The 16,795-nt window shown below is 39.1% G+C and overlaps 1 pseudogene across 1 annotated transcript; it reads left to right on the top strand.

Annotated features, from left to right (window-relative positions):
* Window positions 1-351: 351 nt before the first annotated feature.
* Window positions 352-8,891, top strand: LOC307190435 (protein lin-28 homolog A-like; annotated as a pseudogene). Its single transcript has 2 exons — window positions 352-412; window positions 8,252-8,891. The product of its transcript is annotated as a protein lin-28 homolog A-like (transcript).
* The last annotated feature ends 7,904 nt before the right edge of the window (window positions 8,892-16,795 follow it).

The following is a 16,795-nucleotide window of genomic DNA, read 5'->3' as shown; positions in this document are numbered from 1 at the left end:
TGTATAATATCATTAGATGCTCTAAGGAATACCAAGAACTCTAAAAATTAGTTCTGGCCTTTTAAAAGACTTGCTATCTAAGAAGTATAAGACAAGTGCATAAATAACTGCAATACAAGGCAAAATGTGGTCACGCTATCTCATCTATACAATATTCAGTAGAAAAGAGAACATAAGGAAGACTACTATCAGATGAAGATTTTAAGGAAAATGTCAGGGGGATTGAGGGGAAGGAAACAAAGATGACACTAAGTATCCATGCCTAGGTAACTAAATAAAATGAGGAAGTCACCATCAGCTTGATTACAGAAGTCAGAATGGCCACAAGGGTGTGGGGGGCTGGTCTCAGGCATGCGATGGGCACGGTCGTTCAAGAACTATTCTAGAATATCTAGATCAGGATACCCAGCAGGTATTTGGAAATAAGATATGCATTTTGGAGCCAAAAAGAGAAGCTAGTATTGGAGATATAAATGAGAAAGTCGTTTCTACAGAGATAGAAATTGACACTTTGGAAGTAGGTGAAATAAAAAATAAGAGAATTTAAGAGGACCAAAGAAAGAACTTCTAAAAGACAGGAAGAAAGAGAAGAACAAGCAAAGGAAAGAGAAATAGTCAGAGAAACAGGGAAATCAGAACAATGAATACCATAACACACAATTGTAAAGCAATTATACTCCAATAAAGATGTTAAAAAAAAAAAAAGAAAAGAAAGGGTCAGCACTACAGGCAATTGTAAGATACCAATGTGAAGGCAGAGTTGGAAGAGAAGCTCACTTTTAGAGACTATTTCCACCATTCAGAGGCAATAAACGAAATAAATGCAAGGGCATATGTAATAGTAAAATAATTAAGAAATTATGAATTTTGACAATGTGCTACCTGTGCTTTTAATAGAATGTATTTAATTATATGTTTATAAAATTTAATTTTTAATAATGGTTGTGTTTAACAACAACAGATAATTCCTAAAAATGTAAATGACTGGCAATTGCAAGACAGAAAGGGCCTGTTGCAGGCTGGCTTAAAAATTCACAAATTCATCCAATAATTCATTCATTCACACTGATTTCATCTCTGCACTTTGCTAGAGCCTGAGTTAGTCATTGAGAAGATAAATATAAATAAGAGACAACCTTTACACTTGAGAATCTCAGGTTAATGGAGAAGACATACTTGCAAACAGACCCTAGAAATAAGTATAATGAATGCTGTAATAGAAATATGTACAGGTCTGACAAGAGTACAGAAGAGGGAATAATCAGTCCTGCTGCACTAAAAAAAGAAGCCATACTCTTTAGCAGAAATTATAATCTACCTGGTAGTAAAACATGACAAATAGGGCCTCTGGCTATGCAGTCAGGTGGACCTGGGTTCAGATACACTTCTGCTGTTTATCAGTATTCAGTGACTAAGTAATCTTCATCTGTAAAATGTGGCTAATAATACCTATCTCACAGGTTGCTGTGAAGACTCTTGGAGATGATGTCTACAAAACATTTAGCAAGTACTCAATACCTAGCTTGCAATACATTACATCAGGTGTTCTTATTTTAGTGGTTCCCCCACTGTGTTCAAATGAAAATGAAGTGCTTGTAGTTTTCTGAGTACAACGTTCTTCTTCAGGGTCTGTGCCTTTGTCTGGTGAATTCCTGCTCATTCTTTAAAATTTAAGGCAGGGCTTCCCTGATGGCGCAGTGGTTGAGTGTCCGTCTGCCGATGCAGGGCACATGGGTTGGTCCCGTGGTCCGGGAAGATCCCACATGCCGCGGAGCAGCTGGGCCCGTGAGCCATGGCCGCTGAGCCTGCGCATCCTGAGCCGGAGCCTGTGCTCCACAACGGGAGAGGCCACAACAGTGAGAGGTCCGTGTACCGCAAAAAAAAAAAAAAAAAAAAAAAAAAAAAATTTAAGGCAAACATCTTGCCTCCTCTGTTAAGTTAGTCATTCTCTCCTTGTGTCACCACCACTTAAATACTTCATTGTGGCACCAATCATGGGATAACTTTGAACTGAGGATCCCTTGAGGGCAGGGACCATGTTTTATTCCTCTTGGTTTCCCTAGTCCCTGACACAAAGTAGACACAAGATAAATGATCAATTAGTGAACATATTAAATAGGAAAAGATAAAAATTTAAGTGAAGGAAAGATGTAAGATTCTAGAGACTTTAAGTTTTTTAAAAGTTCTTGCTATTTGATTGGTAATTCTAACTCAAGGAGCTAATTAGGAAATAATCCTAATTAGAGAAAATGTACAAATATGAAAAGGTTTTTGCAGTGTTATTTACAAAGTCACAAACCATAATAAAGAAGGTAAACATCTAATAATGGAGACATGATTTACATTGAAAATATTTATAACTACTTGACAAAATATTATGCAATCATTAAATATGATGGGTAGAAAAACTATACAATGACAAGGGAACGTGCCAATGATATAAACATATGTGGAAAAAGAAGAATGCAAAATTAAAAGTATTATCTAAATGCACACAAACACACATGCATGTGCACGTATACACACAAAAAATGGTTTGAAGAGAAATACACTGAACTGCCCAATGAAGCTAATGATTTATTTCCTTTACTGGAGAAGAGACCATCTCAAAATTCATCTTCTACATTTCTATAAATAATGTATTATTTTTACAAAATTTTAAAAATCATAATGTACTATTCAACATGGGCCCCTGAATTTCCCTAGGAATGTTCAGCAGCCTGGGGGCAGGATCAGAGGAACCTGATGGTTGGGCTTGCTCAGAAGTGAAGCAATTGGGGGATCCTAATTAAAGTATTGTGGGGCTTCTCTGGTGGCGTAGTGGTTAAGAATCCGCCTGCCAATGCAGGGGACACGAGTTCAAGCCCTGGTCCGGGAGGATCCCACATGCCGCGGAGCAACCAAGCTCATGCGCCACAACTGCTGAGCAGGCACTCTGGAGCCCACGAGCCACAACTACTGAAGCCCGCACACCTAGAGCCCGTGCCCTGCAACAAGAGAGGCCACCACAATGAGGAGCCCGCACATTGCAACGAGGAGTAGTCCCTGCTCACCGCAACTAGAGAAAAGTCCATGCACAGCAACGAAGACTCAACACAGCCAAAAATAAATAAATAAAATAAAAATTAAAAAAATAAAGTATTGTGGGATTGGCTCACAACAAGGTCCAGTCTGGGTATGGAAGCATATTAAAAACCAGAAAAGGGTCATGGTCTGAGAAAATGTGGTCAGAGAGGAGACTTTTAAAGCTTTATATCTTGGAAATAGAGTCATTCTGAAAGCCAAGCTGAAACAAATGGATAGCTTTGTTTGGTCTTACTTTAAGACACTATTTTAATAAGTTAATTCATAGAAGCAGTCAGTTGAAGGAGAAATAGTAAACCAGGATGGATGGTCAAAATTGCTGGATACTGGTTCTCCAGCAATGAGAAATAGGAGCTGACTCTACAGAGGTGGCAAGCACAAAGACCCAGAAAAAACTGCAAAAACACGGGGACCCTGGGAAGGGGCAAATGATATACATTCATGAAAGATATCATTGCATTACATTGCAGTATGAATTATGGTATAGAAACTTGTACTTGAAACAATGATTCGTATATTACAAACATGAACCTAGTATCTTCCTTTAAAAAATGTCAAAATCAATGGGAAAATGTTAGTGAAAACACTTTGTAGTATGTAAAGTGCTATACAATTGGTCAATTATTATTTTTAATACCCTTAGCATATGAAGATAGTGATACACATAATGCATTTTAAAATGTAGCTATCCAAGACAATTAATTTTTAATTGGCACTTAAAAGTATAATCTTCGTTTATCTGGAAATTTTATTTATGTAGAATGCCTCATTTGCTAATACTGCTGAATAAAAAAGACATTATTGTCCCAAAGGGATGATGTCTCAGAACAAATGAGTTATTCTGATTCTTTCCAGAGCAAATTTTGAGAGAGTGAACATAATAGCTCGAGGCATCTGGGAGAAGGGATGCCGTAGATGTGGAAAGAAGGAGCAGAAAGAGGCAGTGGGGTTGTCTAAAATAAACTTTCCTTACTCCTCACTTTTGCTAAGTGTTGGCCAGTGAATGGCTGCCAGGCTGCAAGCCAAATTCCAAAAGGACAAGTAAATAAACAGTTAATGCTAGTTATTCTGCAAATTTGCACATGCCACCCACACAAGCACTAAATTAAACTTTCCCCAACTGAAATCAGGCTGCAGGCAAGTAAGAATTGTTATCTATTCCTTCCTCATTAGGTATCCTTACTGTGACTTTGGCTCTGGGGAACTTTTGGTTATCAAGCAAGCAAATAGTTAATTTGAGCCCTTTTTCTTAAGTCAGATCCTTTCCTGACTACAGCAGCTATACTTGCTGTCCTTGAGGAGAAGCTACAGACAGTAGTGTGGTCAGATTTATACTTGTAGAAAAAAACAAGCGCACGTTCTCTGAAATGTCTTAACTTTGACCAGTTTAAACTGGATTTTATTGCTGCTTGATTTCCAGAGGGCCATGTGCCTGACTGCCCAGGGGAATAGATAGTGTTCAGAATGAATATTGAAATACCGAGTCATTATTTGCTCTGGGGGAGTGCCAGAGCTGCCTGCTGCCTGGGTTTTAGGGGAGCAGAATAAAGTGTTCCTATTTTAAAGACCCAGAATAAAAGTATTCTCCGTAATCCTTTCCAGCAAGAACAAAACGAAGCCACTGCAAACAGTGATGAATCAAAATAATATGTAAGATGAGAAAGAGCTTTTTTTTTTTTTTCGGTATGTGGGCCTCTCACCGTTGTGGCCTCTCCCGTTTGCGGAGCACAGGCTCCGGACGCGCAGGCTCAACGGCCATGGCTCACGGGCCCAGCCGCTCCACGGCATGTGGGATCTTCCCGGACCGGGGGAACGTACCCGTGTCGGCAGGCGGACTCTCAACCACTGCGCCACCAGGGAAGCCCAAGAGCATCTTTTTATTGTTACCAAAATGTTGGCGATGGGGCCTAGGACCAGTCATTCTAAGTGGATGCCTCACCTCCCTGCCTAAGACTTGTATGCAGATTAAATTAGTAAAAAATGAATGTCAAGGGCAGTTTGAAAAGGGGACAGGGAGTACATTATCAGCCTTCCCAACAACCTCCAGCCTCCTGTCTGAGTAGCTTAAGCAGAAGGGTAACTGTAGACGTGTAAAGCACATGCTTGTTTTAAATCTCACAGCATCTGAGCTGGCACCCTCTGAATGATTAATTTATCAAAGGCAGAGGCAGCTAGGCATCTGATCGGAAGAACGGGCTAAGGCTTCCCCAGGCACTTTTCTGAAGGCTGGCAGTTATAAAGGTCATCCTGCTATCGGAGGAAGTAATTTCACGGGCCAGTGGCGATTCTGCCTTGGGTGATGATAGACAAAGTTGCAACCAGTCATGATATTGGGGATCCCCCACTATGTAGTGATGAAGGAGAGTAATTCTGTTGAATTCTGATTACTTTGGAGGAGTAATGCAAAGAAAACTAATTTTCCCCGTGGAGGTAAATTGTGTACCATTTGAGGTAAATGGCCCTCACCTGAATTGGATCCCAGGCTCCTATTAGGAAAAAATATCCTGTTTTCCTTTCAGAAGGTAGCATTTCACTTAATTATAAAAGTATATCATAAAACATTTTTTTAAAAATAAGGCCCCCTTACCTAACCCCCTGCCCTTGAAGACTACAACATGAAGTTATGGGTCCCTGTTTGGATGGGACCAGATTGGAATGCTGGGTCAGAGTGCAACATTCATGATGTATAAAAGATGAGACTTCTGATTTGAGTGAAAGCCAACACTGGAAGTGTCTGTAACCATAGTAACCAAATCAGAAGCACGTATTAACGTTAAGCAAAAACAACTGGCAGTTTGCCTAGGCATCACTTAGAAGCATTAACTTCCTAAGGTGAGCGCTGCAAATAAAAAGTCTATAGAATGATGGTTCTGCAACAGGCACCCAGTTCAGCAGCACTCATTTGTTCTCCCTGAGAAAACCACTTCACGGACCTGCCACAGTGCTGGGGGCTGCAACAGGGGCTGCAGACATAGAAGCATCTCGTGAGAGCAGGGAGCAGAATCCATTCCTGGACTGATTTCTGAGATTCTGTGCCTCTTTCTTATTGAGTGTATTGCAATTATGGATTTATATCTCCCTAATATTGCCTTTATTGTAATCCAGATGCACAAGTCCACCGAAATGTTGTAATTCCCACTGTAAGTAATATCAGGGTAGGCTCAGACCCTTGTAAGGACAAGGCATTGCCTTCCCATGGAATGTATAGGGTTTCAGGGACCCTACGATGGAATTTTACAGGTCCCCAATCTGATCAGGACTGTCAGCAAGATGTGAGGAACAGAATACAAGCTTTTAGCTTCAGAAGACCTGAGTTCAAGTCTAAGTTCACTCATTTACTTCCTGCATAACTTTGGGCAGCCTGTTTCAGGCTCAGTTACTCTATCTCTCAAATGGGGATAGCTTCCACCTTAATGAGTTCACAGGATTAAATGAGATACTATAGCACAGGGTACTTGTCTTGCCCCATTAGAAATAGGCACTTTTTTGTGTGCCCTCATAGCCCATTTTATTACATTTATATCTCTTAAAAGGCACCCTGCAGCTTGGTTCTTAATACTTTTACATGTCTAACTCATTAAATTATGAGCTCTTTGAAAGTAGAAATAGTACCTTATATTCATTTCTTGTATCCCTAATCCTGAACCTAGTTTATTTATATGAATTAGCACATTTATATAATTTGTATTATAAGGAGTTCAATAAATACACATTTAACTGAATTTAATTCAATTAAGTTGAGTTGAATTGAATTTGCTATCTTATTTGCTCCTCAACTACCACTTCCAACTGGGAGTATCTTCACTGAGCAGTAGGCAGTGCTGAGCAGCTTGGGCAAGGGGGAATCTGGAATGGATTCAATCAGAGTTTGGGGTGGGGTTGAAGCAGCAAACCATAGCACTGTAGGAGCTGTGTCTGCCATGACTTTCTGTACAGGCTGAGGGAGTAGAGTCAAATCTAAACATTGGAGCCATGCTTATGGTGCCGTTACTATTTTTCTTACCTAGCTGAGATGACCCTTTCAATAGTTTCACTTTTCCTAATTTGTTTCTCAACTTCTAGATCCAGGATGTTTTCTCTAATAAAAACTGTATCCATTGGATAAGAGGTGAAAGATTGGAAATGACTTTGGGGATGAGTAGTAAATTTGTATCATCCTCTTAATACTTATTTTTATATTATGAATTTTTTAGAGAAGATATATGCCCTCTATCTTTCACTGGTGAATCACTGAGATTTTGTATTGGAAAGTGTATTTATAAACTTCAAAAGACTTTACTGAGTTAAGATGCTATTACAAGAATAAAAGTGTAGCATGGGTTCAGTTGCCTCTGTTCCATCACTTTTAACTTAGAGAATTTGTAAACTTGGATTCAGGTCCTGGAGCCAGCTCCTGTGTGCAGCTGTCAGGAATGTCATAGCTGAGTCCAGGTGTTCTGTGGAGCCATCCTCCCATCCCCAGGATCTCCTCTCCATTGCCTGGGCCACCCATTAATTGGATCTTTGCCTGCCTCATACCAATTATGCTCTCAAGCATAGGACAAATCTAAACCAAGTTCCTTTTGGTGTTTTTAGGGGTTAGATATTCTTGACTTTGCAATCATGTGGTACTTCATTATCTTGTATGAGCATTGCTTTTGTGGCCAGCATCACTTCAGGAAGTGCAGAGCACCCTGGCTAAAAGTGAGTCCTGGAGTGTTTCCAGTTCTTCTAAAAGGGAAGTTGATGCTGTAGTAGTATCTGGCATTCCAAACTTTGCAATGCAAGAAATTCTATCTTTCAAAAACAGGGGTCATAATAACAGCAAACACTTCTATAGTACTTTCTATGTGCCAAGAACCATTCTAAATTATTTCTGTCATACCTATTTAGTTAATTCATACTAGGACCCTGTGAGGTAAGTTATTTTTAGTAACCCAATACTATACATAATGAGTCTGGGGTACAGAGAAATAAATGCCTTGTGCAAGGTTATATAGCTATGCAGTAGTAGTGGCAGCATCCGAACCCAGATAGGAAGGTTCCAGACTCTTACTTACAAGGCTATTCATTGAAAGGGGGTGTAGAAAAGCAAAAGACACAAATTCCAAAATCTCATTATAGCAAGTAATTTCAACTATTTCCCCTCATTAATACTCTTTCTGCCTCCGGACTTCTCTGGGGCCAGCAACTGGCCAGCCAGGGGCCCAGGACCCTGGGCTCAGCCAACTGCCATGGGCTCTGGGGTCAAACCAGCAGTTTGCAGGTGGTGGCGCCGAGGCGCCTGAGGAGTCGCAGGAGGATGCGGCCAGGGCGCCCGTGGAGCCGCAGCTGATGCACGGAGCCAGCATCTGTAAGTGGTTCAACTTGCACATGGGATTCGGCTTCCTGCCCATGACGGCCTGCGGGGGATGTCTTTGTGCACCCGAGTAAGCTGCACATGGAGGGCTTCCGGAGCCTGAAGGATGGTGAGGCCGTGGAGTTCACCTTTAAGAAGTCCGCCAAGGGCCTGAATCTCTCAGAGTCACCGGCCCTGGTGGGGTGTTCTTTATTGGGAGCAAGAGGTGGCCCAAAGGGAAGAACAGGCAGAAACGCAGATCAAAGGGAGACAGGTGCTACAACCGGGGAGGTCTAGACCATCATGCCAAGGACTCCAAACAGCCACCCAGCCCAAGAAGTGCCACTTCTGCCAGAGCATCAACCATATCGTAGCCTCGTGTCCACTGAAGGCCCAGCAAGCTCCCAGCTCACAGAGAAGGCCAGCCTGCTTTCGGGAAGAGGAAGAAGAGATTCACAGCCCTGCCATGTTCCCAGAGGCCCAGAATTGAGCCACAGTGGGTGGGGGCTATCCTTCTGTGATTAGAAAGTTTTGAGGAACAGGCATCAATTGGCAGAGTGGAGAAAGTGGGGACAGGGTGGGTAGGGGCAGCTGGCACTGCCATATAACTCAGGCCAGGGTCCATAGCATCACCCCCTCTTCCCTCTATCCAAATACACCTGAGGGCTTTGGGGGGTAACCCTCCTTACATGCCTTATCTGAGTCTCCAACCCCAGAATCTCCACCTTTTGAAAGTGGCCTGGATAGGGAAGTTGTCTTACTCCTAAAGAAAGATAGGGAATAATATTTCCTATGCTAGAGTGAAAAGATTAAGCATGAGACCAGATTGATGGACCCAACCCACAAGCCACTACCTTCTGTGGGAGGAAATATCTCAGGGGTAAGGCAGGGTTTTCCTCATCTTGTCTCCTCATAACCCCCTCCTGGGATACAGTGCTGAGAACTATCCTAAGCAGTGGGTTGTGATGTTAGGCAAAAGGGGTGGTTGAGGGAACAGCTGCAGACCTGCTGCTTCTAAGCTCAATCCCACTCCATTCTGTGCCAATACAATTTTATTTATTGACTCCCTTGGATGACTGTACCTTGGGTCCCACTTTCTCCAGGATGCCAGCTGCACTAGCTGTGTGCGAATGGCGTATCTTATGCATTTTAACTTTTTTTCATAATATAAATATTCTGGTTTTGTCTTTTTGTGTATTTTAATCTAAGGCCCTCATTCCTGCACTGTGTTCTCAGGTACATGAGCAATCTCAGGGGTAAGTCAGCAGCAGCTCCAGGTCTGCACAGCCAGAATACTTTTTGTTGCTGTATCACCAGAGGGAACAACTATTTGGAGCGTATAACCTATTGAACTACCTCATTTTTGCCAATTAGAGCTGGATTTTCTTCCATAGTGTCCTCTTTAAACCCCTCCATCTTCAGTGTTTCATGGGAGACTAGGTTTTAACTTGGTTGCCCCATGACTGGTCTTCTTCTATTGAAAGACTGGAAATTGGTCTGAACAGGAAAAGGTGGTGCAGAAAGGTTAGGAGAGGCTGGGCCAGGTAAAAGGTACAGAGAGGGGAAACCAAGATTAGGTAAAGGTCAGCTGTATGTGTGATAAAGGATTCCTGTTCCAGACCTCTAGTCCCAGGGCACAGGACTCTCTGTATATACCAGATCCATCCTTCACTGGATTGGGCTAGGCCTACCATGCACAACAGGGTGTATTGTGGCCCATGCCCATACCATGCAAAGTTTTGTCACCTAAGTGTTTTCTCCTAACATCTTTCTGGTGATGATCAGTAATCAAATGGCAAAAGGAAAAAAATTCTTCCCTTCTCCCTTTCTTCTTTACTCCTTACCATGTTTGTTTACTGAATCTGAATTTTTACTAGGAATTGAACTCATAGTGGAATATGAGCATAAATAATGTTCACAAACAATTCACAGCCTATACAGGACAATAGACATATAAGTAGTAGGTAATGTATTAGAGTAGAAATACAGTATAAAGAAAATTGTTCTTTGCAGAAGCACTGAAGAAGAATGGTTAATTCTGCCTGGAGTTCCAGGAAGACAGAAAGACAAAGAGAAGAAACAAGGATTTGGGAAAAGTTCAGAAGTAGATATGGATTAACTCCCAGTAATTGAAAGTCCTTTCAATTTAATAGGTGTTTACACAGAATCTATTATGAAACCAGCATCATGTTAGCGGCGAAATGAATATGAAGGATAATATGACAAGGTCCCTACCTCAATAAGTGTACAATCTTACTGAGGGGATAAAAGCTGTAAAGTCGTCCCTCAGTATCTGCAGGATTGGTTCCAGGACTCCCTTCGAATACCAAAATCCACAGATGCTCAAGCCCCTTTTATAAAATGGCATAGTACAATCAGCACTTTATATCTGTGATTTTTGACCCACAGTTGGTTGAATCCAGGGATGTGGAACTCACAGATAGGGAAAACAGATTATATACATAAAATTATCAGAAGTCTATGATAAAGTGCCAAATGCATCATGTAAACAAGAAATGCAATAGATGAGAGAAGGGAGCTCTAAGGATGGAGTTAGGCAGTCACAAAGAATTTCATGGAAATAGGACCTCACTATGTGTGTTCTCTGTACTAACCTCACTATGACTCCATCTTATTTATCTATCTTAATTTTCCCTTCACTGAAACTTTTCCTTTTTGTTTTCCATTTTGTTACATTTATTTTTATAAACCAATTTAAATCCTTTTTTTTCTTTTATAAAAGTGTAAGGAAGGAAAAGAGAGGGAGGGAGAGAAGAAGAAAGGGAAGAAGCAAAGGAAAAGTGTCTCCATTGGCCTTTGAACATTATGATGCTCTGAGCCATGCAATCCAATAGCATATTGTTATGTAAACACTATAGTAAAGCAAAGTGGATAAGAACCTAAGCTTAAGAGCTTGACTTCAGGGGTTCAACTCTCAGCTCTGCCACTTATAGGTGTGTCACCTTTGACAAGTTATTTGTGTCTTGAAAAAGTCTTGAAGAGAGAAGTTGGAGACTATTTTCTATATTTAGATTTTGAAAGTTTTTGTGTATTTTGCTTTTCTGTGCCCCTTATTTCATAAACCACATATTGAGGACCCAGTTTCCTCATCTATAAAATGGAAATAGTAATAGTACTTTCCTTAATGGGTATATTGAGAGGATTAAGTGAGTTAATTACATTAACAAGCTTAGAGCAGCCTCTACACAAAATTATTATTCATTAGTCATTTGACAGTTGTTTCCTGAATATTCACTATATTCCAAGAACTGAGCTACATCTTGGGAATATGTAAATAAACAATTTACAAACCCTATACTCAAGGATTTCACAATCTATCGGGAGGAACACTAAACAAATAATTTTAATATAGCTTGATATTTGCTAAATTAGCTGCATGCACAAGCATATCTTCATATTTTACTTTTACTAATGTAGCATAAAATGCATTAACTTTTTACCAGTTAAAACTGAGCTTGCGGTCAACTGAAACTTCCGGATTTTGTCATATGAAGTATTGCTTATTCAAGTCTTTTCCTTCCTGTACTATGCAATCAAAAATTTTATATAATAATTGTTTTCTGTATTACGTTTTATCTGCTTTAAGCCTATTTTTTTGACTTGTTAGGAATGCTTTAAATCTAAGTGTCATCCCTGCCCTAAGTCTTCCTCCCAGATTTGTGTTATCTGTAGATTTGATGAGCATGCCTTCCACATCTTCACTAGGTTTCTGGAAGAGGACAGACATGGACACAGCCCGTTGGCACCATGAAATAATTCCCTTCATGTTAGTACCTAGTTATTAATCATCTTTTTTATATACAACCAACTGAAATTTTAGCTACTGTGTTATCATTCAGTTTATGTTTTTCCCCAACCCACTCCCTTCCTAGCTCCTAAATTGTGAGCTCCTCCAGGTTAGGAACACAAAACTCTGTGTCCATAGGGCCTAGTATAATTCCTGACATATAACAGATGATCAATAAATAGTTATTGAATAAATGAATGAAACCATCTATTCTATTTGGTTTGGGTTCAAGTTTTTTCCAGGATATTCCTTTGCTAAATTGCAATAACTATTCCAGGCCAAGTATGTGATCACCCTTTGGAATCTATTAAGTTATGGGTTATTAATAATAATAATTTTAGACATTAACTTAAGAAAGATAGTGTAATGTTCATGGATAACAAAGAGAAAATAGAGCTTAACTTCTGTGTTACTTCTGCCTTTTCAAGGAAAATTATCTCCATGATGAGAAAGATACATTAAAATGGATGAGGTAGATTCAGAGATTCTAAGAAATCATCTGGCTGCTCCCAATCAGTTCAAGTTCCTCAGCCAGCGATTAAAGCCAGGGAACTCAGAAATCTTGCAAGCAAAATCATTGTGTTCATACAAGTGAGCTCTAAGAGAAGTAGAGAAGGGGTCTTAAAAGACATAGTAAGAAAGGTGAGTAGCATTCTAGTTTTCTAAAGGGGAAAGAAAGTGAATTGGCATTTTGGTTTTTTTTGTTTTTTGGGGTTTTTTTTTGCCATACGCGGGCCTCTCACTGTTGTGGTCTCTGCCGTTGCGGAGCGCAGGCTCCGGACGTGCAGGCTCATCGGCCATGGCTCACGGGCCCAGCCGACCTACGGCATGCGGGATCCTCTCGGACCGGGGCACGAACCCTTGTCCCCTGCATCGGCAGGCAGACTCTCAACCACTGCGCCACCAGGGAAGCCCTGTTTATTTTTAATTTATTCTCTTTGTCCAAATTTGACATCAAGGTTATTTAATATTGTAAAATGACTTGGGAATTTTTCTATTGTCTTGAAGACTTTGTATAAAACTAAAATGATCTGTTTTTTAGAGTTTTGTAGAACTAATAAAATCATCTGGTAAGATGTCTTCAATCAAGGGAGGTGGTTGATTACTGATAGAATATTTTTTTTAATTACAGGACTATTTAGGTTTTCTATTTCTCCTTGAGGAATATGGTCATTTGGTATATGTTTAAATTTTATGAGCAAAATGTAAATATATTATTCTTTCACTAAGTCTGCTATATTGTATTATAACCACTTTTTATTCCTAAGATTTTGTTTGTTTTACCTTTTTTATGATCAGTTTCAGCAGAGGTATGTTTATTAATTTTTGGTTACATTAATCTAAATTATTATATATTTATGCTCTGTTTTTCTAGTCTCTACTTTTATTATCTTATTACTTTTACTTTCTTTAGATTAGCTCTGTTGTTCCTTTTCTAACACAAGATATACCCTTAGCACATCCAATTTCACTTTTTTTAATGAAGTATTTAAAGCTATAAAATTCTCTATGCCCCCTATTTTAGCTATATCCCACACATTTTAAATTATGTTATTTTTGTTATTATTCAATTCTAAGTGTTTGATAAGTTTTGGGGAGGTAAGATTAGTTTGTACTTTAATTACACTCTAGACACATGATATAATCTGTATGATACTGATCCATTGATAGTTGAGGGTTTTTGTTTTTTGCTTTTGTTTTGCCTAAAGTGTGGTCAATATCTGTAAATGCTCCATATCTGCTTGAAAAAAACATAGTTCATCCTCCTTATTTGCAGATTCCACAGCTGTGAATTCACCTACTCACTAAAATGTACTCGTAATGCCAAGATCAATACCTATGGTGCTTTCACAGCCATTTGTGAACATGCACAGATCAGTGAAAACTTTGAATTGCACAATGTGTATGTTCCCAATTGACGTCAAACTAGGTGACATTCTGCCTTCTTATTTCAACTCCCATAGTCTGTCTTTTCACTGTCCACTTAGTGTCACGTTTTTGCATTTTAGTGCTTTTTGGTGGTGATTTTTCTATCTAAAACAAGCCTCCAAGCACAGTGCTAAAGGACTCTCTGGTGTTCCTGAGGGCAAGAAAGCTGTGATGTGCCTTAAGGAGAAAACATGTGTGTAAGATAAGCTTTGTTCAGGTGAAAGTTATAGTGCTTTTGCAATTGAGTTCAAGGTGTATATTAAATAAGGTGTCTTTAAACAGAAACACACATAAAACAAGACTCTGTATTATTGATCAGTAGATGAAAATGTCATGATCAGAGGTTCTCAGAACTTAACCTTGGAAGCCTCATAGATAGATAGCCTCATCCACCAGAGGGCAGACAGCAGAAGCATGAAAAACTATAACCCTGCAGCCTGTGGAATGAAAACTACATTCATAGAAAGATAGACAAGATGAAAAGGCAGAGGGCTATGTACTAGATGAAGGAACAAGATAAAACCCCAGAAAAACAACTAAATGAAGTAAAGATAGGAAACCTTTCAGGAAAAGAATCAGAATAATGATAGTGAAGATGATCCAGGACCTTGGGAAAAAAATGGAGGCAAAGATCAAGAAGATGCAAGAAATGTTTAAAAAAGACCTAGAAGAATTAAAGAACAAACAAACAGAGATGAACAATATAATAACTGAAATGAAAACTACACTACAAAGAATCAATAGCAGAATAACTGAGGCAGAAGAATGGATAAGTTACCTGGAGAAAAAGAATGGTGGAATTCACTGCTGTGGAACAAAATAAAGAAAAAAGAATGAAAAGAAATGAAGACAGCCTAAGAGACCTCTGGGACAACATTAACTAAAACAACATTTGAATTATAGGGGTCCCAGAAAGAGAAGAGAGAAAGAAACGACCTGAGAAAATATTTGAAGAGATTATAGTCAAAAAATTCCCTAACATGGAAAAGGAAATAGTCACCCAAGACCAGGAAGCGCAGAGAGTCCCATGCAGGAAAAACCCAAGGAGAAACACACCGAGACACATAGTAATCAAACTGGCAAAAATTAAAGACAAAGAAAAATTATTGAAAGCAACAAGGGAAAAAAGACAAATAACATACAAGGGAACTCCCATAAGGTTAACAGCAGATTTCTCAGCAGAAACTCTACAAGCCAGAAGGAAGTGGCATGATATGCTTAAAGTGATGAAAGGGAAGAATCTACAACCAAGATTACTCTACCTGGCAAGGATCTCATTCATATTCGACGGAGAAATCAAAAGCTTTAGAGACAAGCAAAAGCTAAGAGAATTCAGCACCACCAAACCAGCTCTACAACAAATGCTAAAGGAACTTCTCTAAGTGGGAAACACAAGAGAAGAAAAGGGCCTACAAAAACAAACCCAAAACAATTAAGAAAATGGTAATAAGAATATACATATCGAAAATTACCTTAAACATGAATGGATTAAATGCTCCAACCAAAAGACACAGGCTCGTTGAATGGATACAAAAACAAGAACCATATATATGCTGTCTACAAGAGACCCATTTCAAACCTAAGGACACATACAGACTGAAGGTGAGGGGATGGAGAAAGATATTCCATGCAAATGGAAATCAAAAGAAAGTTGGAGTAGCAATACTCATATCAGATAAAATAGACTTTAAAATAAAGAATGTTACAAGAGATAAGGAAGGACACTACATAGTGATCAAGGGATCAATCCAAGAAGAAGATATAACAATTATAAATATATATGCACCCAACAAGGAGTACCTCAATACATAAGGCAACTGCTAACAGCAATAAAAGAGGAAATTGACATTAACACAGTAATAGTGGGGGACTTTAACACCTCAGTTACACCAATGGACAGATCATCCAAACAGAAAATTAATAAGGAAACACAAGCTTTATATGACACAATAGACCAGGTAGAGTTAATTGAAATTTAAAGTACATTCCATCCAAAAACAGTAGATTACACTTTCTTCTCAAGTATGCATAGAACATTCTCTGGGATAGATCACATCCTGGGTCACAAATCAAGTCTCAATAAATTTAAGAAAATTGAAATCATATCAAGCATCTTTTCTGACCACAATGCTATGAGATTAGAAATGAATTAAAGGGAAAAAAATGTAAAAAACACAAACACATGGAGGCTAAAAAGTACATTACTAAATAACCAAGAGATCACTGAAGAAATCAAACAGGAAATCAAAAAATACCTAGAGATAAATGATAATGAAAAGACGACAATCCAAAACCTATGGGATGCAGCAAAAGCAGTTCTAAAAGGGAAGTTTGTAGCTATAAAATCCTACCTCAAGAAACAAGAAAAATCTCAAATAAACAACCTAACGTTACACCTAAAGGAACTAGAGAAAGAAGAACAAACAAAACCCAAAGTTAGCAGAAGGGAAGAAATCATAAAGATGAGAGCAGAAAAAAATGAAATAGAAACAAAGAAAAAATAGCAAATATCAATAAAACTAAAAGCTGATTCTTTGAGAAGATAAACAAAATTGATAAATCATTAGCCAGACTCATCAAAAAAAAAGAGGAAGAGGACTCAAATCAATAAAATTAGAAATGAAAAAGGAGAAGTTACAGCAGACATCACAGAAATA

The sequence above is a fragment of the Stenella coeruleoalba genome, assembly GCF_951394435.1.
Source record: "Stenella coeruleoalba genome assembly, chromosome: 8".
Classification (NCBI taxonomy): Eukaryota; Metazoa; Chordata; class Mammalia; order Artiodactyla; family Delphinidae; genus Stenella; species Stenella coeruleoalba.
Note: the sequence above shows the minus strand (reverse complement) of the source record. Positions and strands in the feature narration are given on the sequence as shown.